The sequence below is a fragment of the Colias philodice genome, chromosome 20, assembly GCF_061535455.1.
Source record: "Colias philodice isolate Cphi_HAF_F1 chromosome 20, ilColPhil1 Martin Lab GWU primary, whole genome shotgun sequence".
Classification (NCBI taxonomy): Eukaryota; Metazoa; Arthropoda; class Insecta; order Lepidoptera; family Pieridae; genus Colias; species Colias philodice.
Window position 1 is genome coordinate 6,865,329 of NC_143105.1, and position 25,793 is coordinate 6,891,121.

General features: G+C 32.5%; 2 long non-coding RNA genes and 5 other non-coding genes across 7 annotated transcripts in view; 3 read left to right on the forward strand and 4 right to left on the reverse strand.

Moving 5' to 3' along the window:
- Nucleotides 1-891, reverse strand: part of LOC149479529 (uncharacterized) — a 187,088-nt gene extending 186,197 nt beyond the window's left edge. Inside the window, exon 1 of the long non-coding RNA XR_016317238.1 lies at nucleotides 696-891. This is a non-coding gene — a long non-coding RNA (uncharacterized LOC149479529). The remainder of the gene's footprint in view (nucleotides 1-695) is intronic.
- On the reverse strand, nucleotides 477-548 carry TRNAA-UGC (transfer RNA alanine (anticodon UGC)). The gene has a single exon. It is a non-coding gene; the product is annotated as a tRNA-Ala (tRNA).
- A 6,377-nt stretch (nucleotides 892-7,268) lies between the features above and the next one.
- Nucleotides 7,269-7,340, forward strand: TRNAA-UGC (transfer RNA alanine (anticodon UGC)). Its single transcript has one exon. It is a non-coding gene; the product is annotated as a tRNA-Ala (tRNA).
- Nucleotides 7,341-11,507: 4,167 nt separating this feature from the next.
- On the reverse strand, nucleotides 11,508-11,579 carry TRNAA-UGC (transfer RNA alanine (anticodon UGC)). Its single transcript has one exon. It is a non-coding gene; the product is annotated as a tRNA-Ala (tRNA).
- A 9,781-nt stretch (nucleotides 11,580-21,360) lies between these two features.
- TRNAA-UGC (transfer RNA alanine (anticodon UGC)) lies at nucleotides 21,361-21,432 on the forward strand. The gene has a single exon. It is a non-coding gene; the product is annotated as a tRNA-Ala (tRNA).
- A 1,438-nt stretch (nucleotides 21,433-22,870) lies between these two features.
- LOC149479540 (uncharacterized) lies at nucleotides 22,871-23,845 on the reverse strand. The gene is made up of 3 exons (XR_016317239.1): nucleotides 23,279-23,845; nucleotides 23,091-23,152; nucleotides 22,871-23,016 (listed from the first exon to the last, which is right to left on the reverse strand). It is a non-coding gene; the product is annotated as an uncharacterized LOC149479540 (long non-coding RNA).
- Nucleotides 23,846-25,262: 1,417 nt separating this feature from the next.
- Nucleotides 25,263-25,334, forward strand: TRNAA-UGC (transfer RNA alanine (anticodon UGC)). Its single transcript has one exon. It is a non-coding gene; the product is annotated as a tRNA-Ala (tRNA).
- Nucleotides 25,335-25,793: the final 459 nt, after the last annotated feature.

The following is a 25,793-nucleotide window of genomic DNA, read 5'->3' on the forward strand; positions in this document are numbered from 1 at the left end:
TTTTAAATTAAATTCATTATAAAATTTCCAAAGTATGAATGATCTATATTATTATTATATAAATAAATATTCCTATTTATATAATAAGAAAATTTAAATTTATATTAATTTTGTGTCAATTTCATTTATATTAATGTAAACACACTTCGCTTTGTGCCTATCCTTAGGAAGTTTAATGTCATGTATGTCAATACTTTTTAATAAGTAACTAAATTTCTGAGATGTTATTTTAAAATTTGCCGACTTCATTTGTAATTGTAACATTCCTGAAGTTGGTGGCATTTGTTTTATTATATTTCTCGTATAGGTATTCTAAATCTTAAATGATATTTTTACTCAAGCTGAACAAATTTAATATTAAGGTTATAAAATTGTACTTTAGTGTATGTCTTATTTTGATCTGATTTTAAGAGATTTAATTAAAGAGGAAATGCCAAAAAATCAAGTTGTTTATTTTTAGCATAATAAAAAAAAATTGGAGATGCCGGGGATCGAACCCGGGGCCTTTCACATGCAAAGCGAACGCTCTACCACTGAGCTACATCCCCGATGGAAAATTTTGCATAAAGTACTATCTGTTGTTTATGCTCATAGCCAGAGGCGGCTCGCCCTAAGGAGCGCTGGTGCAGTGAACTCCCATAAATAATTATAATAAAATCATACTCCTTAATTTCATTATTAATATTAATTATTACTATTTAAAATCAATCGTAATCGTAAAAAACTACTGTCAATACCAATGAATATATCCATCATTCCATCATTCCATACACCTGAATAATACTGTATTAAACAGTAACGCGCGAAGCGGAGCGCTCACGATTGCGCTCCAATGAAAAAATATTTAGTACATTTCCTAATACGAAATCCAATATGAGTGAAAGAGAGGGTTTGCCAGTGCCTGCGCGCGTGAAACAGAAGATTTTCTATGTAAAAATAGCAAAATTCGGAGCGCCGCTCCCGCAAACGTTGCCGGTTCGGTCGCTTTAAGTTATAGATATTTTTGCACACCAAAAAGAAAGACGTATGTATTTCCTTTATAAGTAATTTTTTTGATAAATGTACTGCTATACACCATGTATTTTCAGTGTTTTATTTCAAGTGAACACCCATAAAATTTTGTCACGAGCCGCCTCTGCTCATAGCATAAAACTACGACGACGTACAATAACACTTGCCTGTATTCTTTATCGAAGTTCTAAAATAGAATAATTGGTACAATGGAAGAATTCTTAATGGTTCAAAGCAAAGACAATCTAAATATTCCGTGTAGGTATCCAAAATAAAAATTAAAAATCTTGTTGTGTGGTCGATGATTTTTATCCATGTTTGTATGAAACGAATTAGATACATACCTGCTTTTTTTGTAATTTTAAATATTTCCTATTTGCCAAATAATGTGACGTACCTAGAACATAATATACTCTAAGTCTCTAACGGCTAACTAACCACACGGATTCACATCTTTTTCCATGAATTCGATGGCATAGGTACGTATAGATTACAGAAATTCGCATATGGTTATGTGAGATCTTTCATATTCACATAGGTAAACAATAAAAACTATGAGCAAAATAACGTTTAAAAAAAGAGGTTTGAAATCTCAACTAGGCACTACTGTTCAATATAACTTAGATAAGTATATTATGTTGTTGATAATAAAAATGCAATAAATTCATACTAAGTGCATTAGTGCAGTACATAATTATTGAATAAATATGTAATAGATATCAATATCACTTTTTGTTGGGATAAAAGCATTCTTAGTAGTCTTTTATATTGCTGATGTGTATCTTAAGATAGACATATTAGGAACTTGTATTAATTAATTAGATCGAACGTTTTTGTTGGGTTCTCATAAGTCTGGACCACTTAGAAGATGTTATCAAAGTGGACTCAACGTAATTTATTGTGTAACAGTTCCATAGTAAATGCATGTGTACGTCTGTACGTGTGTACACGTACACGTACGTACCTACGTACGTTACATTCAGGAAGTTTTAAATATCACTTATTTAAACTTGTGCATGATCGATCGTAAAAAATTGCTTCGTATCGATCCTTGATCATAATTCATAACAATGACAATTTTTTTTGGTAATGTAACGATAGGTACGTAGTTGCGATGTTGTAAAACGAGTAAGTTTAAATTTGTTTTTGTATTTTTTTATGAGATAACTGAAACTTAATCTATCGGACTAGGTAGGTAAATAAAACGGAAAAATGAGAACGGTTATAAGTAGTTAATATAGGAAAATAAAATACTCGGTAATATTTTTCTCATATAAGTAATTTAATAGAATTGCAACAAGTTCAATCATTATTTCGAATCTAATTAATACCTACCTAGTAGTTAAGTATAAAAATAAAATGCATTTTAAATAGGTATGTAAAGTTAATGAAAATAATATTTTTTGTAAATATCTATGACTAGAAAATATAATATCTATGACATTTACATAATTTTGTGAGTCGCGTATTGTCGCGTTAGTATATTAGTGATACAGAATACTGGCTGAGAAAATATAATTTCATAACAAATGAAACATCTTAAACCAATAATTTACCACCATCTATGGGATAACAACAACCTGTGATGCTTTTTGCAGCATCGCTAGCAAGATAAGCTATTAAAGAGGCAACCTCACTCGCTTCCACTAACTTCTTGAGCGGTGTTCCTGATGCTACATTTTTTGCATACATATCTATTTGGTCGTCTGTTAAGCCGATATCTTTTATTATGTTGGTTTTTACGAAACCAGGATTGACGGCATTGACTCGCACTCCGTCCGGCGCCAACTCTAAAGCGACGCATTTAGTAAATTGATCCAAAGCTGCTTTTGACATATTGTACGCTAAGGAGATAGTATTAGGTCTCGTGCTTGTGATGCTGGACACGTTAACAATGCATCCCTTACTCTGCACCAGATGGGGAGTAGCTAGCATCGTTAGATGAAAAACGGCCCTCGTATTTACGGACATTATTTTGTCATAACTGGCCATATCCGACTTTTTAATCCCACCCATTGCTGTTACGCCGGCGTTGTTAACCAACACATCTAGTTTTCCGAAATTTTCTATAGTTTCATTAACAATTATTTCCAAATCTTCATCCACAGTAACATCAGCGGTAATCGCGAGTGGTTTTATTCCTTTAGCCTTTTCGCAATATAACGCGATTTTCTTCAAATTATTTTCTTTGCGGCCCACTAGCACTAATTTCGCTGAATATTTCGACAAGTGGATAGCTGTTGCGGCCCCGAGACCCGAGCTAGCGCCAGTTATAAGCACTACTTTATCGGTGAAATCCATATTTAATAATTACGAAAGGTATTTTAACAACTGTTTTAATAAAGGTAGGTAGGTAATTTATATGTAGGTATAGCTAGAGGCAAAACAAAACACTGTCTAACACTCTTAACCTACAAAAGCGAATGAAGGCCTCTGGGCCTCTGCGAGAATGTATACTGTAAACAGTATATCATATGATCACGTAGTTGAAATGGCCAATAGGAATTTTTTGAAGATTAAGTAAATATTTTGTCCTCGCACTCGTCACCTTACTCGTCACCAAAACATTTTAACAAATAACAAACGTCAGCTTGGTCAGCCCAGCTGGCGTCCCGCGTCATCGAAGTATCGAGTGTCAGTGACAAGTGACAACTGACAAGTGAATAATGAGAACCACTGACCTATATTTATTATCACAATAAACAACAATTAGCAATAAGTGCTTATGTTAATATTACACGTACCAGCATTTGAAATAAAATATTAAGGTACCTACTAAATAATTTTATTGGATTACATTTATTTCACATTTATTTGGCACTCCTCATTTGATTCCTGAACGCGCCTTAAAAACTTCTTTCACTTTACAGATATAGTTACTAAAATACTAAAGAATATGTTTTTCAATACACACTGCGGATATAACGATTTATAATATTAATTCATATACATATATAAAATTCTATTCTTTAAAAGTTATTATTTTTACATGCAATATTGTTTATTTTACTCAGGCAACCTTGGAGCTGGCATTACTCTGTAATTGGCGCGTTATTTAAATGCAAAGAACAAAGCGTTGTAGTCTGTAGAATATTTCAATATTTTATGAATTTCGAGTACCTACCTCATATTATACCAAATATATATTATTAATAAAGGCAGGCACATGTAATAGATATTATGTAAATATATACATTTAGTTTAGATTATAAACGTAAGAATTTTATTTGAAACGAAAAAGATTCATTTGAATTACAACATTTAACATAGCTCCTATTTCCTAATCATTTAAAGTTCCATAATTATTATATTTCTCTTTTCTTGTTTTTAATTGATAGATCTGTAATCTTTGATAGACTTAATTGGAATTATTAAAAGCGGCTCTTTTGTAGAGCTTGCAGTTTACTCCTTACTTACAAGAAAATAATTATAGTTGATATACTTAATATTGCGATTACTTTCACAAATGGTAGAATTCAATATCGATAATTATTATTTGACGTAATGGTAACGTTAATTATAAAAATTAATTGCATAATACATATATGTATTACAAATAAGGTAACGTGGAAAGTACTAAACCACACCTGTGTTGTAACTCTTAGGTAGTTAGGGACTTGTTATTATTGTAAAATTGTAAAAAAAAAACATTTAACATTTTTTCGTTACGCGTGACATTTTTCCGTTACGCGCCATCTTTTAAAGTGAAACTTTTATTACATCGTCTCAAACTTTTTGGTCTGTGTAGCGCATGTCGCGTGTATCGCGGCTGCCGAGTAGGTATACCTACTCGGCAGCCGACATGCGCTACACAAAGCAGTGTTCGGAACCGTTCGAACAGTTTCACTTAACACTTTAACCGTGGTTTCATAAAACCACACAACATTTTTTTCTTATCCCTACTTACCACGCGGGATTCGACGTATTTCTGTAAAGTTGCATATAGTAAATTATTTTTTGAAAAATAAGGTCATAAAGAAGTTTCACTTCTTACGTGTGTACACTAGTACACGCACACATTTTTTATTATTAATTATAATGTGTTGATAGCAGTAACAATAAATTTTTTCAGCAATCCACATAGGTACCTACTGTTTTTATAGCTATAAAAGCTTGCCTGTTCTGTAACGATTAACTTACAAACTGCTCGACTGATTTTAAAAGTTCCTTTAGGTAGGTAGGTAGATAGGTAGTATGACAATAGTAACCTTTGGCAGAAATCAGAATTTATTCAAATTGGCAATTGATTTTAGTTGTTCATTGGGCGAAGACTCGATGGGCGAAGCAAACGTTTTGTAAGTACCTACAAGAATAGGAAATTAGTATTTCATTACAGCTCTTTTAAAGCTTAAAAAATAATACATAATTTAAAATACAGAAGTGAATAATAACGAAAATAATCATTGTCCTTACATTCGCGGTTACGAAAAATTATCTAAATATGTCTTTCGTTCTATATACAATACTAGAATATATTGTTTCATTTGTTTATCATAGAGTCGTGTGGACCCGGCAGCCGACCTCCCTGGCTAAACTAGCGCTTTACGCCATGATTTACTGAACTTATTTGATTTATCGAACAAACGTGACCATTCTATATTTCGTATTGTTTATAACTTGGGAATCTATTGTGTACGCCAATTTATTATAATGTTGACAAGACGGCTACAGTTTTCGTTGCTACACGAATGTTCGATAATCTTTTATTGAAAAGCTTGTTCTGAATATTTTTATTTACATGTAAAAACTATATGTAAGATATAAGTATTTTAAATTAATTTATTCAGGGTAAATTTGAGTTGGCAATAAAATTATATTACAAAAGTAACACATTCCTTATGTATTTGAAATTTATATATAAACAATGTTGCCGCATTATGTTTATTTATTTAAAAAATTAAGAACACTCAATAGATGTTTTAATTACAAACTGTTTGTACAGTCAATATTGTACTTGTGTTTATTATTGATTTTACTTTTTCTTTTTACGATACCCTTGAAAATGTACCTAATACCTACCTACTGGCTCATGGTTATTATTAATTACATAATGTTATGAAATTAACTCATTTTATTAAGGAAATAATAAATAACATAAACATTTATATCAACTTATAACATGGTTTATCAGTAAGCAGCAGTAAGTCGTATCTAAATCATTCGGTATCCGTTTCTGGGGCAGGACATTCATTCGAGATCACATTTACATATAAAACATTCCAATATATCAATTCGACCACGAATGCAATTTGTGAATGGCGCCCATAAATAACTATTTCCCGTTTGACACATAGCGACCCTTCACAGAAGCGGGCAACACCGTTCCGTTTTCCCGCTATCGTTTGACAGATGTGTTTCGAATTTGAAAACCGGAAGGATTCGAGTCCGCCCAAATCAAGTGTGAAATTCAATTGAGCGGCAATAAATTTTGACGGTTTGAAAAATGCAATGCTCTCGGGTTTTGTATTGCTTTGATTATAATATCGAAATGTGGCAAATATGTCACGTATCTACGATTTTAAAACTAAATATTAGATAGAGAATATCTTTAGAAAAGCAAGTCAAAATAAATATAATTTACGTGCTCGGGACTCACTAAGAGATCTCTTTAAGAACACTGGTATCCTTACTGTACCATCACAGTATATATTTAATAATATTTTGCATGTACACAAAAATGCCGACTTACACACAAGAGTAGGAGATAGACACTGTTATGGCACAAGGAACAGAAATAGAATTGAAATGCCATTTTTCCGATTAGCTAAAGTTAAAAATTCATTTATGGGTCAAGGTATACGCTTTTACAATAGAATTCCTCATAATATTAAAGAGTTCAGTAGTTCTAAATTTAAAACTTATATAAAAAATGTACTAGTTCAGAGAGCGTACTACAGTATTCACTATTCAGGAATATATGGACGATAAAAACCCATGGAGGGTTGTCGCGAAAAAACCACAGGACAGTTCTTTGGCATGTTATTATAATATATTATTATGATGTTACATATGTATTTTGTAAAATTGTAAAACTGACATGATTTAAAAGAGCAACTATGGAGTTTCTTGCCGGTTCTTCTCCGTAGATACTGCTTTCCGAATCGGTGGTAAATTTTAAAATATGTAATGACGTTTCAAAAGTGCTTCTATAAGAAGTCTAATTGAATGAATAAATGTTTGAGTTTGTTTGAGTTTGAGTTTGAAATATATTTAAGTAAAATGAGTAGGTAGGTAACTGTTTTAACTTCGAAATGTATGGGGATGTAGCTCAGTGGTAGAGCGTTCGCTTTGCATGTGAAAGGCCCCGGGTTCGATCCCCGGCATCTCCAATCCTTTTTTATGATAGAAACGAAACATTAAAACGTTGTAATATGTAATACATATTAAGTTCAATTATTATTAGGGTAAGGGTTTTTAGTTTTATTTTTATTATTAATAATGAGTTATTAAAGTCAGAGCCAGTTATTAAAGCAATTATGAAAACGTTCATTTGCCATTGCTCTACACAAGTTAAACATAATATAATGAGTGCTATTACAGCTTTTAAAGCTAAATCCCTCGTCATTTATAACGTTACTTTATCCATGCTGCGTTGCAAATCATTTCCCACGAAAAACGTTATTTTATCTGTAGCATTACATAATCTGTGGTTCAGGTAAGCACGTAAGTGTAGGTACCGTAGACAGAGAATCCAATAGACACCGGCAATGCGTGTCGCAGAAAGAGATAAAAAAAGAATACGTCACAATATTTAGGGTTACCGTGTGAGGGAAAATTTACCCCGCAATTTGTAAGATACAAATCTGTCAATATCATTATTCACATAACATAAGTGGATAATAATGAGATATCCACATTACATACTTACATGTTTATACAACGATAAATTAGTAAATAAATAGTAAATAATTAAATGTACTAATATTATAAAGAGGAAATGTTTGTAATTATGTATGTATGTATGGTTTTCACGCATAAACTACTGGACCTATTTCAAAAATTCTTTCACCATTAGAAAGCTGCATCTTCACTGAGCAACATAGGCTATATATAGCATTTTCAAAAAAAATAGAGATCCTTACCAAAAATGCAATAATGTATCCTTAATAAAAATTCTGTCATCGCGTGCGCTGCGGAATCTATTGAAAATAGAACAAATAAATGTTCTACGGTATTATAGAATGAACAATCTACAAGAAAGTCCGCGATATTCCATTCAAAAGATATAACGAATTTTTAAGTGTCAATTTACAGAAAATAGTAGGTATACTGTTTAATACAATGAGGAGGGAGTGCGGGACGGGGTGAAGGTGAGGAGGGAAGGGATATTCGCAGGAACTACTTTGATTCCGATTTGAAAAATTCTGTGTTAGATAGCCCATTGATCGAGGAAGGCTATAGTAGGCTATACTGTACCACACTTAGACCAACAGGAGTGGAGCCACGCGGGTGAAACCGCGGAGCGCAGCTAGTATATAATAAACATATTACTTTTAGATGGGTAATACATATTATTATGTATATACACATACCTATACATATATTATATAATATGTATATATATCATTATCATAATCCCATATGAAAATGTGTATATGTAATGATAATGTAGATGAAAACTCGATTGTTCATTATTTTTTATAAAATAAAATAAAAAAAATAAAAGAATGTTTATTTTCGTAAGTATTAACAGATACACACGTTAATTATATTGACCGACCCGCGAAGGCGCAAAAAAAACGAAATTTACTTAATAATAATTTATTGTAATAAAAAAATTACATTTAAATTATCTCTAACTTAATTAACTACGTCCCTCCGGTTCAATGTTGGAACCAAGAGTGTCCATTGTCTTCGGCGGGGCAACGTCGCGGTGGTGGTGATTGCCGTAATACTTTCTAACCTTCAGTTTTGGTTTCCAAGCTGTTCATCCTGTAGCTACAATCCAAATTTGTCGTAAATTATCCGGTTCAGGAAAACTGGAACAAGCCATTGAATATTTCAGATATTTAATTAAATACACACTGCAGAATATATATTATTATTTCCCATAATAGTGGGTAACAATGTGTAGAAAAGTTGGCAACACAAAATTTTTTAGGTTAAAATTTATAATTGTTATTTTTGTGGTTTTAAAACAATGTATTCAAGTCAACAGTACGTGATACACAATATATTAACACGCTGAAATATCATGAAGGCCTATAAACTGATAAAGAGTTGTATACTTACGAGTGAAAAGACAATCCAGGCATTTTCGTTCCACTATCACTTTAACACCCTTTAACGCTACACCGCACCATGGTATTATTTTATAAGGTATTAACAGTAAGTCTAAATCATTCAAAACCAAACATACCATGAATTACGTAACTTAGAACATGTAAAAACTACATTTTTATGGAAGACGATAGCTAGCTGTCAAACTTTGTTTATCAAAGTAGGTTGCTATTCTTGAAAAAAGTGGCACGCTGGGTGAAACAAAAAATTTTATCGTTCTCTCTCATTTCTTTACACAACACCGGCATAAGTTGCTCTTTTTCTTGTGTGAATGCGACATAAGATATCAATTTGTCTATTGGTTTCTCTGTCTACGGTAGGTACAAATTGTTAGTTTATGGGCCATTTCGCGGCAATCGGCAGATTAGGCTATCCATCAGCGAACAGTTGCTATACATCGCGGAAACGGCGCCATACCTCTGTACTGCAACATTATGTTGAATGTTTTATTCGAAACGAGTACGGAATAAGATACACTATCGAATTATTGTGGATGTATGTTGGGCTTGTACTGTTTTAAATCAACCAAAAGTCCAATCGATGTCCAGATAACATTGGAAGTTTCCTCTCTAGTTTTTTGCTGATTTAAACATATTACAACTGGAGTCGAAACTTAATAACCTATAGTCCTCACACATGACACAATCCAGTTTTTGGATGTAAATTTATATTTAACATAACGAGTAACGACCAAAATTCAAAAATTAAATACTTACATACAGGTAAGACAACAAAGTATTTAGGATATATGTATAAGTCACACAAAATAAATTTCCGTTGATTTATCTTCTACAATCTACATGTCTATAATTTTGTTAGGAAGGTAAGTTTTATATTATGTAAATTGAAATTAACAGATAGATAAAAATTCGCTGTACCAGTAGATAAAAACGTAGATTATATTTAAAATTATAATTTCAGACTTCATCTATAGGTATCTTATACAGACACATTTTCCGAGAACCAGTACAATCGTAATTAAAGGCAAATGCCCGAATTTTTCTCAATTTCCCCGCGATCCAATAAAGAAATGCAAATGAGGTGTGGCTAAGAATTATTGCTTCAACCAGGGTTGTACCCAATGTTATCGATAAAAATAAATAGATGCAGTTTCTAACAAAACGTATTAATTTATATAGTTATAATTATAATAGATCTGCTATTTTTCTTATAATACTACTGTAGACTGTCGTACTCAATAACACTTAAAATAATATAAGTAGGTAGGCACAGTAATTAATTGTGATTTTCTGTATGTTACGATTATCCTTTCATTCCAGATAGATTTTAGGAAAGTAATTCTTAGCTATTTTATAATAGTTTTATACTTACATGTAAGATGTAACTTTAACATGTCCAAATTAATTTAATAGTAAAAATAGCATAAAGGAGCTTGAGAAATATGCAGGGAACATGAATGAATAAACACGATAGAGCTTTAAGAATAATTTTTATTTTATTCATACGCTAAATTCAGATACTGCCCAATGTGAAACGCTAAGAAAATTTCATCGATAAACCTGTACATCACTAGACCGTCCCCCGTGTACTGTAAAAAAGTTTTTATAGCTAATTCCGTACGTCGCATTAATGGACCCGTCGATACTTGTAAATGAACTTCAGATGACTCCGCCATTGTTTTACTGTCTGTTCGCAGATTACATTTGTTTACAGCTTTTATACTTTAGAGGGATGTGTTTTAGATGACGGTTGGAACGGCTCCGGTTTACTGATAAGTATTTGGAAAATATTGTATTTTTTGGTGACTATAATAATATAATATATTAATAGTATGATATAACAGTATTATGTGCTCAGTTACGGATTATTTATTAATCAATTGAATAGGTTTAAAAGATAAAGAATTAATCGTTATGTCCGAGATTAGATCGTCGTGTCAGCCGTGGGATGTCCACTGGACAAATGCCTCCCTCAGGGTTTTCCACCAGTTTTCCGAGATTAGATCACAGGATATAATATGTAAATTTTCATCTCGCATCATGGTAACATGAAATCTTTATACTGCGTATGTTATTACTTATGTTTTATTATGTATGTTTTATGTTTTATTATGTATGTTTTATTACTTATTAAAAAATTACACCATTTTTTGAAGTTATTATTTCAAATAAATATACAAATCCTACCCTAGTAACTATGTGTATGGGTTTCAAGTTCATTAATAGATTGAAATCATTTAATAGTAAAAAGTTATTTGGAGATGCCGGGGATCGAACCCGGGGCCTTTCACATGCAAAGCGAACGCTCTACCACTGAGCTACATCCCCGATGGATAACAAAATGTAATATCCATAATCTATAATATTGTTTATGGTAATTAAAATTACCTTCAAGTACTTGACATAATAACAAAGGGACTTAATGAACATGTGGTATTATAATGTGTTAAATTGGACTACCTATTCAAAGACAATACTAAATTTATTTCCGATAAGATTGTAGCGACGAGGTACCTCATTTATCCTAAAATAAGTATAAATGAGGTACCTCGTAATGTTTTTTTCATTTAAATGCCCAGCTTAAATTATAGACTTCGCGAGAATAAATTATTAAAAACACGACAGTATTCACTCCGATTAACAAATGAACCAGATTTTTTTTGCATATTTTTTTTTATTCTCAGTTGTATCATTAAACTACAGTTAAAAAAGCGTACAATTTTATACATATATTTCAAAATTCTATCAAAATTCAGTCAGTACATGTTTTAAAAGTAACCTCCATAAATCTTGACCTATTTTTATCACGATGCCTTACAGCTTACAATATACAGACATTTTAATAAACTCACTATTCCCATTATGATCGGATTCTAATTATTCAGTATGAGCATTAAATCATGAGCTTGTCAAGGGGTCGGGTAGAAGTCGACTATGATGGCATTCCTCTTGCCCATAAAAATATTTTCACGCGCTAAATGAGGATTAAACCCTATAAAATGAGGCTCAGTTATGCTATATTTTAGGACGATATTTGAAAATTAAGTAGATCTGGTAAATTTCATTCATAATTTTCCACCAAATGAAAGAAATGTGAGGACAAAATTTTATTTTTCATGTTGTATATCAACTCTGCTACTTGCCGTAAGATGTCGCTAGTGTCTAGAGAGGCTTCTTCTTCAATGTTCTTTATAATTTTATTAAATGATCGGTAATATATATTTCCTTTTAATGTCATGAAAACATTTTTTTTAAATTCCAAGGATATAAATATATAAAATATGTTATTATACCATTGTACTTTTTATTACATTTAATAGAAGAGCTTTCTTCTCAAAATTTAAAACAACAATAAACGTATCAAATGCTGACTTAACCCTAAAAATAGTTTAACTACTACTCAAATTTTACCATAAAAATATATAGGTAATAGTAGATATTCTTTCAGCGCGTCATAACAACTGGTGCTTCGCAGTTTCATTCCCGTCACGTCGTGAGGGCGCGCACCGTACGCTGATGAATGCTATAATATTGTTTTAACGTAATTATACATGTATAACGAAGTACATATAAAAGTTAGTGATCAGGTTGTAGGGATCGTGGGTTCGATTCCATCGACAGGAAATAGAATCATTTGACTCATTCACATAGAGCTTTCAGCTAGCTTCACCAAGGTGAGGTGTTTTTTGTGAATTATGTTCAATATTTTATATTCCTGAAAATGGCCTTTAAATAATATCACTTGTTGTATAATAGTTAACTATAATTAAGGCATTTTTAAAAACTAAAGAAATGATGCTCGAGGACTTCAACCCCAAATTTTAAAGTTCCTGAAAACAAAACACTGTAAATCGCTCAATTTTTTTTTCAATAAAGACACGTTGACATTCGTCCTTCACCTATTGTTTACAAATAAATCGTTTTAAAACCGTCACGATAAATGCGATATTCGCTACTTTATTGCTCTATAAAATATAGCTTTAACAGAATAAAACATGGTGTCTGCAGCGAGGGTGTATCGACTGAAACTTCTATAGCTAAGGTATAGCGCAGCCGGTAGCACGTACCTCCTACGTGACCAGCATCCACTGATACAAAAAGCGAAAAACAAGATGGAAATACGGAAAATTATTTCGGAAATAAAATTTCCAGCCAACACTGGAAAATTCGTTTATGAATGCGAAACTTGCACGGTTTAATACTCGCTAGGTATACCTGGCTCGTAAACATTTTATGACTTTAGTTTTGAATAATTTTGAACTGACGTGAATACGTGAGGGATTACTTTGTCATATATTTTGGTGTGAAAGAGCAAAGAAGTTACATACACTTACCTACCTCATAATATCGATTTCATGTATAACTCAATCACTGACGGCAATTTCTACGTTCTTCATTTTATTCGATCCATTCCTCTGCCTAGAATATCTCAGAAAGTATTTTTGAAGTGAAACATCTTTAGGCATCATGGCTATACCGTCACGTCATGGAGTAAGGCGACGATTTTGGTATCTTTGAATCTCGCCAAAGAAGTTTTATTTCTGACACGTGTGCTCGGCACACACTGTTTTTGATATAGGTATTTAATTTTGTTTACTATAAAGAAACTAAAATACCGAATACCGGCCGATTTGGTCACAAGGGCTGTGAAACGTGATGAGTCCACCTTGCATTAAGGAAAGTTTGGGTCTACGTCTGTTTTATATGATTTCAAATACAAATTAGGTTTTTCCCTCATTCTCTTTTTACACATTGAAGTAGTATTAAGAAAATAAACGTGATACTAGCTTGCATTAGAGTCGTAGTGCAAATGTCTAAACTATCATGGTTCTTATCTACTTAAAGGTAAATGGGAAAGCCATTTTTATTTTCTGTAATTTTATTCAAACAAAATCTATTCCACATCATAACAGTTTTTCCCATAATATGATCAGATAAATGTTGTTTTTTATTATTTTAAAACATAAATAATTTGTTCCAAAATACCAATTTTTTTTATGGAATTTTCACTTTTTATCCAAGATGTTCTAGTCCAAGTATCTAACTAATGATAAGTGACCGTTATTGCGTCTTGGACAAACAAATTGTTTTCTGCCGAAGGGACGGCTACTTTTTGTGGAGAGATATTAAAAAAGTACCTAAGTGTGATTCTATTGCCGTAACGACACGTGCGTGGTCAGTGTATGAGGTTCCTAAACAGGCGATTAATGGTTACTTAAATGAACTTACAATTAAAAGACTGGGAATGTTAAAACACTATTTGTTAATTATTTATTGTGTATTCATTAAGCTTTGTTAGCATGACCATATATATATCACTACATAGTATAAAACAAAGTCGCTTTGTTTGTCCCTATGTCCCTTTGTATGCTTAAATCTTTAAAACTACGCAACAGATTTTGATGCAGTTTTTTAATAGATAGAGTGATTCAAGAGGAAGGTTTTAGTATATAATTTATTAGGTTTTAGACAAAGCGGGCGAAGCCTCGGGCGGTAAGCTAGTAAGACCTATATACCTAATCTCCTAAGCATTCATCACTTACACTCTTTAAATTTTTTTTGTCTGTCTAAAGTTAAATGCTGAACGGTGTACCTTAAATATATAATAAAAATATTTATTAAACTTTTAAATATGTTTAATAAACTAGTTAATCACAGAAATTTAAGCAAACGCTGATTAAGTTCATAAAATAGTGCATGTATAACAGTTTGTACAGAAACTAAACATAAAAATACTGAATAAATTACTTACTTTTTCTAATACTTTCCAGAAACATCTGCCAAATATTTTACGCTAGTTTCTTGGCCTATACTAATGTAGCAGAAGGGTCCACTTGCATTTGGCGTCGCAGTAAATCATAAGTAAGCCGATTGTTGATGACGAACGTATTGCCATCGCGACATCTCACTGCAATCTTGATTTATGATCTTTATTTGTTGTATAATTGGACGTATCGGTTTGAATCTTGTGTTTTATTGATAGGTAGAATATTGATATGTGTGGCATAAACGGTATGTATGGTCCTATTCTGATGCTAGAGAAGAAATCCTTTATTTTTAATCGGTTTCAATACATTATCTATACTAATAATATTATAAAGAGGAAAGGTTTGTATGTATGTATGTATGGTTTTCACGCATAAACTACTGGACCGATTTTGATGAAATTTGGCACAGATAATCTTTAGACCCTGAGAAAGAACATAGCCTACCTTTTATTGCGAAATATGTACCACGGGCGTATCCGGGGCGGACCGCTAGTTACAAATATAATTAACTAGAGGTCCGCCCCGGCTTCGCCCATGGTACATATTTCGCAATAAAAGGTAGCCTATGTCCTTTCTCGGGTATCAAAATATCTCCATACCAAATTTCATGCAAATTGGTTCAGTAGTTTAGGCGTGATTGAGTAACAGACAGACAGACAGAGTTACTTTCGCATTTATAATATTAAGTATGGATTTAATAAAAGTCTCTACATATACCTACATACAATAATAATGGTGATGTAAAACGTATGATGAGGTACGAAGTCCTAAAACTTACATGTAGAGCAAAACTTACAAAAGGGCTTATAATTAATATTCAAAAATTATTCAAACAATTTGCAAGGGCATAAAGATGTCTGCAGCCGAAAATAAGAAAAGATTTCAATTTGTATCGTTAACAACAATAATCATAAAAGCTCGTTAATGCTATTTTAAATCCAACGAACTTCTTGAAGTGAAACTTCTTTATCGGGGTTGGAAAAAAATTTAGTGTAACATTTTTTCGTTACGCGTGACATTTTTCCGTTAAGCGCGATCTTTTTCTTATCCCTACAACGCGCATTTCTGTAAAGTTGCATATACTTACCTAATAATTTTTTTTTAAAAAATAAGGTCGTAAAGAAGTTTCACTTCTTACGTGTGTACACTAGTACCTACACGCACACATTTTTTAATTGCTTCTGACGTTTAATAATTAGATTTGTCATTAACCAAATTTTAAGAATAGCCTTTTCAAAATTCTTTGAACATCGTATTCAATATATTCCAATTAACATAAAAACGAGCGTACCGTTCGGAAATTCCGCCAAATTCTTCACACCTATCTCCCATAGCTATCAAACGTTCAAAATATTGTTTTGGTATATTGTTCTACTTTTTACGAAGATGGCGAGCGTGCACGCCAGCTATTCGAAGCTTCGATTCAGTATCGATACGAAAGAATTCCGCCGGCTATGCGACGACACAATGTCATATACAAGTAATTGTATATAATTGGTATTTCTCAAGAACAATGACTCGAAATTACCCTTTGAGTGAAATAATTATGGTGATTTTTTTGCGGACGGTCCCGATCGCTTTGACAAAAGCCGGTGTCGATTTTCCGTTTTATTGCCGATTGTGTATTGATTATTGTTTTAATGAGTAGTTTATTAAAGCTTTTATGGGATTATGTTTCATATATCAACACGATACGTTCATAATATTATTTTTGTCTGTCCTACTTCTCTATATATCTATTAATTGGGTTGGAAAATGTAAATGAGTAAATGTTTAATGTAAGCTGTTTTTAAAATTGTAACTTCACTTATAGTATTTGTTGCTGCTTGATTGAAATCGCTAATTAGTTGTTATTTGCAACACAGATAATTATGTCCGACGTAGGTCCCTAAAAATCCCTCAATACATTTATAGTGTTATTGATGTTGAGTCATATTACCGAATCTGAGATTGACTCCAAAGCCCATACTACAGGGCGGTCTCGTAATAAATAAACTCAATAAAAACACCAAGAGGTCGTTTACATTTTTACAATATCACGATTTAGATGGCCCGTAGCTCGTACAGAAGATCGCAACTCAATGGTATGCGAGTTTTTGTCTCCACGCTTTATGTCAGCCCCCCACTTGCAAAGGCTTTTTCCATTTTATTTAACGAATCGATGAATAAGAATAATGTATGAAAAAGTGTCTGGTTGTGATTGAATGCGGACTTTATCTCGAGATTGGTAGATAGCGCGTTACTTGTTTGAGTTACGGTGCTTTGTACAAGCGCCCTCGACGTGCTGTTTTTGCACTGTATTGCAATATTTCTCATATTTAGCTGTAGCTGGTCTGTAGTAGGTTGGGTTATTAATAGATTGTGACTTTACAAATGAAACACAAGATGTAAAACAATATATTTATTTCCTTAAAACTAGAACAAATTGTAACATGTATGTTCATCTATACTAATATTATAAAGAGGAAAAGTTTGTAAGTATGTATGTATGTATGTATGTATGGTTTTCACGCAAAAACTACTGGACCGATTTCAAAAATTCTTTCACCATTAGAAAGCTGCATCTTTACTGAGCAACATAGGCTATATTGCATTTTCAAAAAAATTAGAGATCCTTACCAAAAATGCAATAATGTAACCCAAGGTGTAAAAAATCCTCAATAAAACTTCTGTCATCGCGTGCGCTGCGGAATCTATTGAAGATAGAACAAAAAAATGTTCTACGGTATTATAGAATGGATCAATATCTACAAGAAAGTCCGCGATACCATATGTCCATCTTCAGTAGTTATGTTACTACAACAACTTTTTTACGTTTTCAAAGTAAATAGAAGTGCCGACAGTAATCAAACCATGTTATCCATACACATATATTAATCCTTATCCCATTAAATGATGTTTTATTATAGACTGTTTCAATACCAGCAAAATACTTTTTAAATGAAAAGAATTGGATATTCCATTCAAAAGATATAACGAATTTTTAAAAGTGTCAATCTTTAGAAAATAGTAGGTATACTGTTCGAGCAGGCCGTAGTGCGGGGGTCACGGAGGAATTCTACCAATATGCGTCTTGACGGAACACAGTGGGGTTTTGGTCGGTAGGAATCCGACATAAACCACGGCCCCTCCCCCGGAGGCCGTGGGTATCTAAGAAAGATTTCCCCACTAAAACAAAAAAAAAGGCCGTAGTGCGGGACGGGGTAAAGGTGATATTCATGTGATTAAAAATTAAACCTATAGTCCGACCTATAGTAGACTTTTCACTGTAACGATATCGCTATCTATGCGGGTGAAACCGCAGGGCATTGCTAGTAACTTATAATTAAAAAGAGAAGATACCAATTTTTGCGCGCTCTGCGTGAGTAATACTTTCAGCGTGAGCTTTTTTATAATTTATTTATGGTATAGATATTATTATGGAACTTTCATTCTATCCTGTACTGTGTTTTATCTGTGATTCTATATCTATAATTAAATATTAAAAAAATGTTTTAAGGGTGTTTTAGAGCACCAGTATTCGAGAGTTCTTGCAAGCTAATAATATAATTGACACGAAACACTTTATTATTTACCTAAAAGTTTTACAGAATGTAGGGTTAATGTTGGCAGCTAATAACAGAAGTACACTGTACAACATAAAAAAAATGAAGAATGGTTTAAAGTTTTTAATTTCGGTAAAATATTATTCAACCTGAAGGCCATAGTTATTTTTATAATATAGTGGTCAGTGGTTTAATTGCTGAATAAATAAAATAAAAAGTAAAATCTTGGTACGTTTTTGTTCACTTTTCAACAAACAACTTTTGTTTTATCTTTATGAGTGTGTTAATTATGCACCTGCAACATGAATAATAATATAAATCTGTACCTATAGGTATTATGCTGTAGGTATTGAATTTCAAGCTATTTATTTATAGACTATAAGTTGTATACGTAGTATATTATTATTAGTCTGTGCTATAAGTAATATCTTCCACCTGTTTGTATCATATGAAATTACGTAATGAAGTTTTCCAAGATTAGAGCTGTAGCACGTTATAGGTACTTACGTATTTTTTTAATAATCTGACTCCATTGCCACATTGTTGTTATCAATCTAAGATAATCAACTAGCTTTCTAACATATGAATACTTGTCAACCGAACGTATTGCAATGTATCGACTCATCCAAGGTCCCTTAATTGCATTAATTGGTGCATCAATAAGCCCAACATTATCTGATGGCTTTTAATTAAACCGTTCATTAATTACATTATAATTACCGGGGACAATGACGCCAGCTGACGGCGGGATGCCGAACTAACGACCGCATTGATCGCCGATCGATCAGTGAAAAGTGAATTGACAAAAAGTTTATTGCCCTTTTTCTCTAAACGTATGCTTTTAGAATTATATGAAATTGGATAGAATGGTTCGGGATTTTTATAGCTACAAACTATGGTATAATGTTTGTGGAAACATTTAGATCGTTTCCGTGGTTTTGTGTTTAGTGATTGTAATTTTATGTTCGTAAAAGTTTGAAGTATTTTATTTTTTAGCTTTAATTCTATAATTCATTTATAGCATCACATGCCTTTTTTATTTTAAGTGTAATTTTTTAATTCACTAATTCGTTCTACATCATGATAACTACAAACTACATATCTACCTAGCCGATATAAAAAAAATGTATGCGTGTACTAGAGTACACACGTAAGAAGTGAAACTTCTTTATGACCTTAAAAATGTCACGAGTATGGCGTAACGCAAAAATGTCACGCGTACGGCGTAACGCAAAAATGTCACGCGTACGGCGTAACGCAAAAATGTTACACTAAATTTTTGTCCAACCACGATAAAGAAGTTTCACTTCAAAAAAAAATGTGTGCGTGTACTAGTGTACACACGTAAGAAGTGAAACTTCTTTATGACGTTATTTTTCAAAAAATAATTTACTGTATGCAACTTTACAGTAATACGTCGAATCACACGTGGTAGGGATAAGAAAAAGATGGCGCGTAACGGAAAAATGTCACGCGTAACGATAAAATGTTACACTGAATTTTTTCCAACCCCGATAAAGAAGTTTCACTTCAAAAAAGTTGGCGCGTAACGCAAAAATATCACGAGTACGGCGTAACGCAAAAATGTCACGAGTAAGGCGTAACGCAAAAATGTCACGAGTACGGCGTAACGCAAAAATGTCACGAGTACGGCGTAACGCAAAAATGTCACGAGTACGACGTAACGCAAAAATGTCACGAGTATGGCGTAACTCAAAAATGCCACGCGTACGGCGTAACGCAAAAATGTTACACTAAATTTTTGTCCAACCCCGATAAAGAAGTTTCACTTCAATAAAAATGTGTGCGTGTACTAGTGTACACACGTAAGAAGTGAAACTTCTTTATGACCTTATTTTTCGAAAAATAATTTACTATAAACGACTTTACAGAAATACGTCGAATCACGCGTGGTAGGGATAAGAAAAAGATGGCGCGTAACGGAAAAATGTCACGCGTAACGAAAAAATGTTACACTAAATTTTTCTCCAACCCCAATAAAGAAGTTTCACTTCAACTATGCACAATGTAGGTACTAGGTACACACTAGATATAATTTAACGATGTTTTTGCATGTAGATACTTACTGCGTAGCTCCTTAAGACCTAAGAAAAAAAAACATGTTTCGAACAAAACATTGAAACTTACAACTAATCAACGGATTTTTTTAGCATACGTACCTACTATTTTTTGGTTTTAAAAATATTTCAAGCTAAGAAAATTTCTTGACCATAAATCATAAAATATGAATATGTAAAATATAAGTTCGCAGGCGCAGACCGCGGGTCGACGCGTCGGTGTCGCGCGACGAAAAAGTCGCCGCGCTCGTCGTTCTCTATTGACAAGACATTGACGGATACGGCGAACGATAGGGCTGCCGCACGGCTAATTTTAGTACTTTTTGAGGTAGAAATAGGTTGATGGTAAATTTCTAAATCAAATACACATTTCATTTACATAATAGAAGGAAAATATCAAGACAAATTTATGTTATTAAAATAGGTAAGTATATGAAATGAAAAAGCTCACTCCAATTAAATTACATTTTTAATTTAATTTTGATGTTGGATGATACAATATGTATGATAACATTGGGTACGGTGTGCAACTACATGTGTATTTGTTTACTACTATGAGGCTTCAGGCTACTATGAGGTAACCGTTTTCCAAAACACCTGTGAAACACTTGTTCATTAGGAACCTTTTGTTACATAAATGTACTTACCATGTACTTACCTTACTTAGATAATGCGGAAAGGTTTTATTTAGTCTCATATTATATAACCTGATATCATTGGGGATGTAGCTCAGTGGTAGAGCGTTCGCTTTGCATGTGAAAGGCCCCGGGTTCGATCCCCGGCATCTCCAATTTTTTAGTTTCTCCTTCTTTTTTTATACTAATATTTAGTTTTCAATAATGTGATAATTGACAAAAATTACTTAATTTTCTCTTCACTTATACAATTATAATTGAACATACTCATTTCTTAATATTTTTTTCTTATTAAGACGATACACAAAAAAAAATCTACTGCTTGGCGGGCGGAGTCTAATAGCTCGCTATCGCGAACGCGGGTGTGCGCGAAGTCATTCTTGCAAACTCGCCGCGCTGCCGCTGGTCGACTCGGGACAAACATGTATGGAGTCGTCATACAGTTATAATATTCTTATACATATATTTAATTGTTGATTTATTGGTTTTATTTTCTTGCTTATAAACAAATAATCTTCTTTTTAACAACTACTTAGACATTATTAATAATTATTATTATTTCGTAATGTTTACTTTATTACAAAATAATACAGGTTATAAATAATCTTTAAAATAACAAAAAATATTGTTACTCTGAAAAAATGAAATGGTACTCAATAACGCGGACTACTGAATGGATTTAGATAGAATTTGATGCTGACGTAGATATTACATCATGCCCAGAAATGAAAGGTAATATTTCTGAAAGAAGTTATAAACCCTAATTCTTCTCAGTCAAAGTCAAGAGTGGAAGATATCACTAATACAGTAAAACTGATGCGAAACTTTGGATGTTAATTTGTATATTTTTTTGTTAGTTGTTACTTAATCACGTCAAGACTACATTACCAATTTTGATAAAATATAGCTAATTGCCTGGATTTACACATAGGATACTTTTTATCCGAACTGAACACTTCTGTGGGATAAGACAGGATTCACGATATAATCTAATTCCACGCGGGCAAAGCCGCGGTCGGAATGATATTTTTTTAAATAAAAAAATTGTTTAAAAAAAAACACAAAATATATTGATGCATGTATTTATTTTATGCACTCTATTATAATTGTAATTATTCATTACAAATAATCAAAATAAAATAGCCAGAACAAAGTTAGGCCCTGGTAGGGTAGGTAGGCAGGTACAGCAATGTGAGACGAACACTGGCTTATTTATACCAATAATAATGTATTATAAACATTAAATTAAGTTTACTTTCTAACAACAAAAATACATAATATTAGCTAATGTGAAAGCGAATCAACCAATCATCCCACAAAAATGAAATGTGCATATTCATCCAAATCGGTTCATGTCATTAGGAGGAGTGACTGCAGCGCCATCTTCCGGGCCCAATTGTGTTTCCAGATCACCCAGGAACTCAATTTAATATACTTACACAAAATTTTTCGAAATGAAAACTCACATTACTATGTAAATATGAATATAAACCTGTTTTATTACTAAGCAATTTCCCGCACAGGTGTAGTAAGTAGGTATAAATGAAATAAATATCAACATCAAATTCTTTATACAACATACTTATCTACCACCTTCTAAGAAATGTAATTCTTGAAATTATTTCGTATTTTTTTTAAATATAATACTACTCCAATGAGCTCCTGTTCCATATTATGTCCGCCATACTTCCACTAAGTTAACCATGATTTTTTATTTCTTTGCACTTTGTTGCTTTTTGCTAAAAATGGAATCATGCGATAAAACCAGTAGAGCTTTGATAACATACATTTTTGACTGAATAAAGGTACTTACGAAGGAGTGGATTCACATTGTGAACAATCAGTGGGTTTATTTTCCTTCTGGATTCCGGATTTCTGAACAGATTATTTATGCTATAAATGAAAAAATCTTACACATTCGTTATGTACTTAAAACAGGGGTACATATCAAACATCGTCTATAATACAATTATCATCAAATTTAAAATAAAACCAACTTACTTCATTAATTTGTTCCAATTGTAAGCATTCTTTTTCCTCCAACCTTTATGTTTCTTCTTCTTATTTTCTTTATTGTCCCCATTTGTCTTATCGTGTTGTCACCCTTTTTTACGATTGCGCGAGCGACACAAGTTCCCCGTGTGACGGCCGTAGCGGGAATGACTCGTGCAGCGATCGGGGTAGGAAGATACAGGGCGGCTCTCGCTATATTGGCTGGTCGCGCGCTAATTTCAAGTATTTCTTGTTTATTTCAAAACCATCGCATATTTCAAAATTCTAACACGGTAGACGTATAGGTTGTATATTTTATAGTTAATATCCAAAAAGTCGTAACTTTACGTTTGTTATTTTGAAGATGCCAGAGATTAAAAAAAAATAACAATGATAACTTTGTATTTTTTTTCTATCGAGAAAATATCATGGAATCATGTTTCTAAAACGGTAGACGTATTGTGTTACTATTGAACTTTCTTGTCAAGAATTTTCATCACGACAACTTTAATAATATAAAAATTACGAAGGTTTGAAAAGGGCCGTAAATGTTAGAAAAATTAATTCATCACCTTAAGGTACTAATCACAATCGTTATCTTCAATTTTTATGTCTACGAAACATCCCAAGCTTATTTCTCTCATACGCCAGCCCTATCCTAATATACATGGTAGAAGATACCGACTTGACATGTTTACGGGCCAATTATTTGTATGGATGCCGCCGCAATAATGATTTCTTGTCCGTCCGTCCGTCCGCTTCATACATTCGCGCTTTTTCTCGCCTTATAACAAAATACCTTCCGTTGTTTGTATTGGGTGCGAGGTATCGATTAAGAATCGCTTCAAGGCTATATTTGGAGGATAACTTATAAATGAGAGTGAATACGATATCTGATTTAAGAGTTGCTTCTGACTTTATAGTCATAACGATGCGTCTGTATGGTTCAAGATAAAAATATGTATTTCAAAAATTGGTTTCAAATTGGTGATATTGCATGCATTTATTATAAGTAGGTATAACATTGGTATAATTTGTAAAAGTGATATAGTTTTGTTATATTTTTTTAGATATTTATAATATTTTTTTGTTGTTTTTAAGCAAATAAATCTGAATTCCTGACCAGGAATTGATAATTCTAAAACGTAAAATCAAAGGACGTTAGTAAAAATAGATATTCTTTCAGTGAAATGAACTTTATGGACGTTATATAGTACCTGATAAAAACATTTTACGTACCTACTTATTACCGTAGCGTAGGTTGAACGTTCAACGTATTGTACAATTAGATTAAAATAAGTAATTTATTGGCATAGATAATATAATTTATTGGCAAGCTAATAATTAATATAACATTTGTAACCTGATTACAACTGACCTACTAATTTGTGTAAAAACATAGCTAGTATGTACCTACATGGTACCTACCTATTCAATACCAAACTGCCATTCGTTGACCTTTTTTTTTAAATGAATAACAAGAAATAAAAAGCAGAATAAATAATAAGGAGCAGATGTATACTTACCGAGTATTAAGTAATAATAATGCAAATTGGTTAAGTTGCAGTTCGATTGAATTTGCTTTTTTATGCTTAAGATATTTGACTCTACATGTTTTCTTGACTGTTACATTTACTGATTTACCGTATTTAAGGTCGTATTATACAGGGTATCCCACTAATGGTATACTAAGCGCGAAGGGACTTGTAGTTTTGCATACACTGATCACGTAAAAAATACTTAAACATCAAAATTACTTCAAAAATTTTTTGCTAAATTTTTCCTGAAAATCCATGTTTTCTTCTCTAGCTTCGCGCAGCCGGCATATACCACTTCTCTAATGTGAGCATTTTGTCTATGAAAACATAATCTTAAACGATGGCTCACTGTGCTGGTGGCAAAGTTGGGCGGGTTGGTTGTTATGGGTGTTATGGGTGTATAGTAATTAAACCTTATAGAGAATTCAAAATAATATTTCAATATCTCTATCATCGGGGATGTAGCTCAGTGGTAGAGCGTTCGCTTTGCATGTGAAAGGCCCCGGGTTCGATCCCCGGCATCTCCAACTTTTTGATATCGATATATTTTTCCATTTTAATTAATTAAAATATATTTAGTGAGGGATTATGTGTAATTAGGGATATCACACAAATTATTTTATTAAACTATTGTTAAATACACATGACTTTCTTACTTACCGTAGGTGGCTTTCGGGTAACTTTGGTCTAATAAAAACATAACATAACGTACATATTTCTTAGAGTAAAGAAGATTTATTCAATAGGGAAATCATTTAGTATCCCATGAAAATAACTCATAAAATGTCCTGACATCTTAAACACAGAATTCTCCTTTTATGTTCAAGTAGGTAATTCAAATTTGTTATTATCTTTAAATTAATTATTATTATTTTTTCTTAGAGAAATATATGAATACTAGCTGAACACCGTGACTTCACTCGCTTGGTATCTACGCAGGCAAATGCCAAATAGAAGCGTAAGCTAATCCAGAATTACAACCTGTT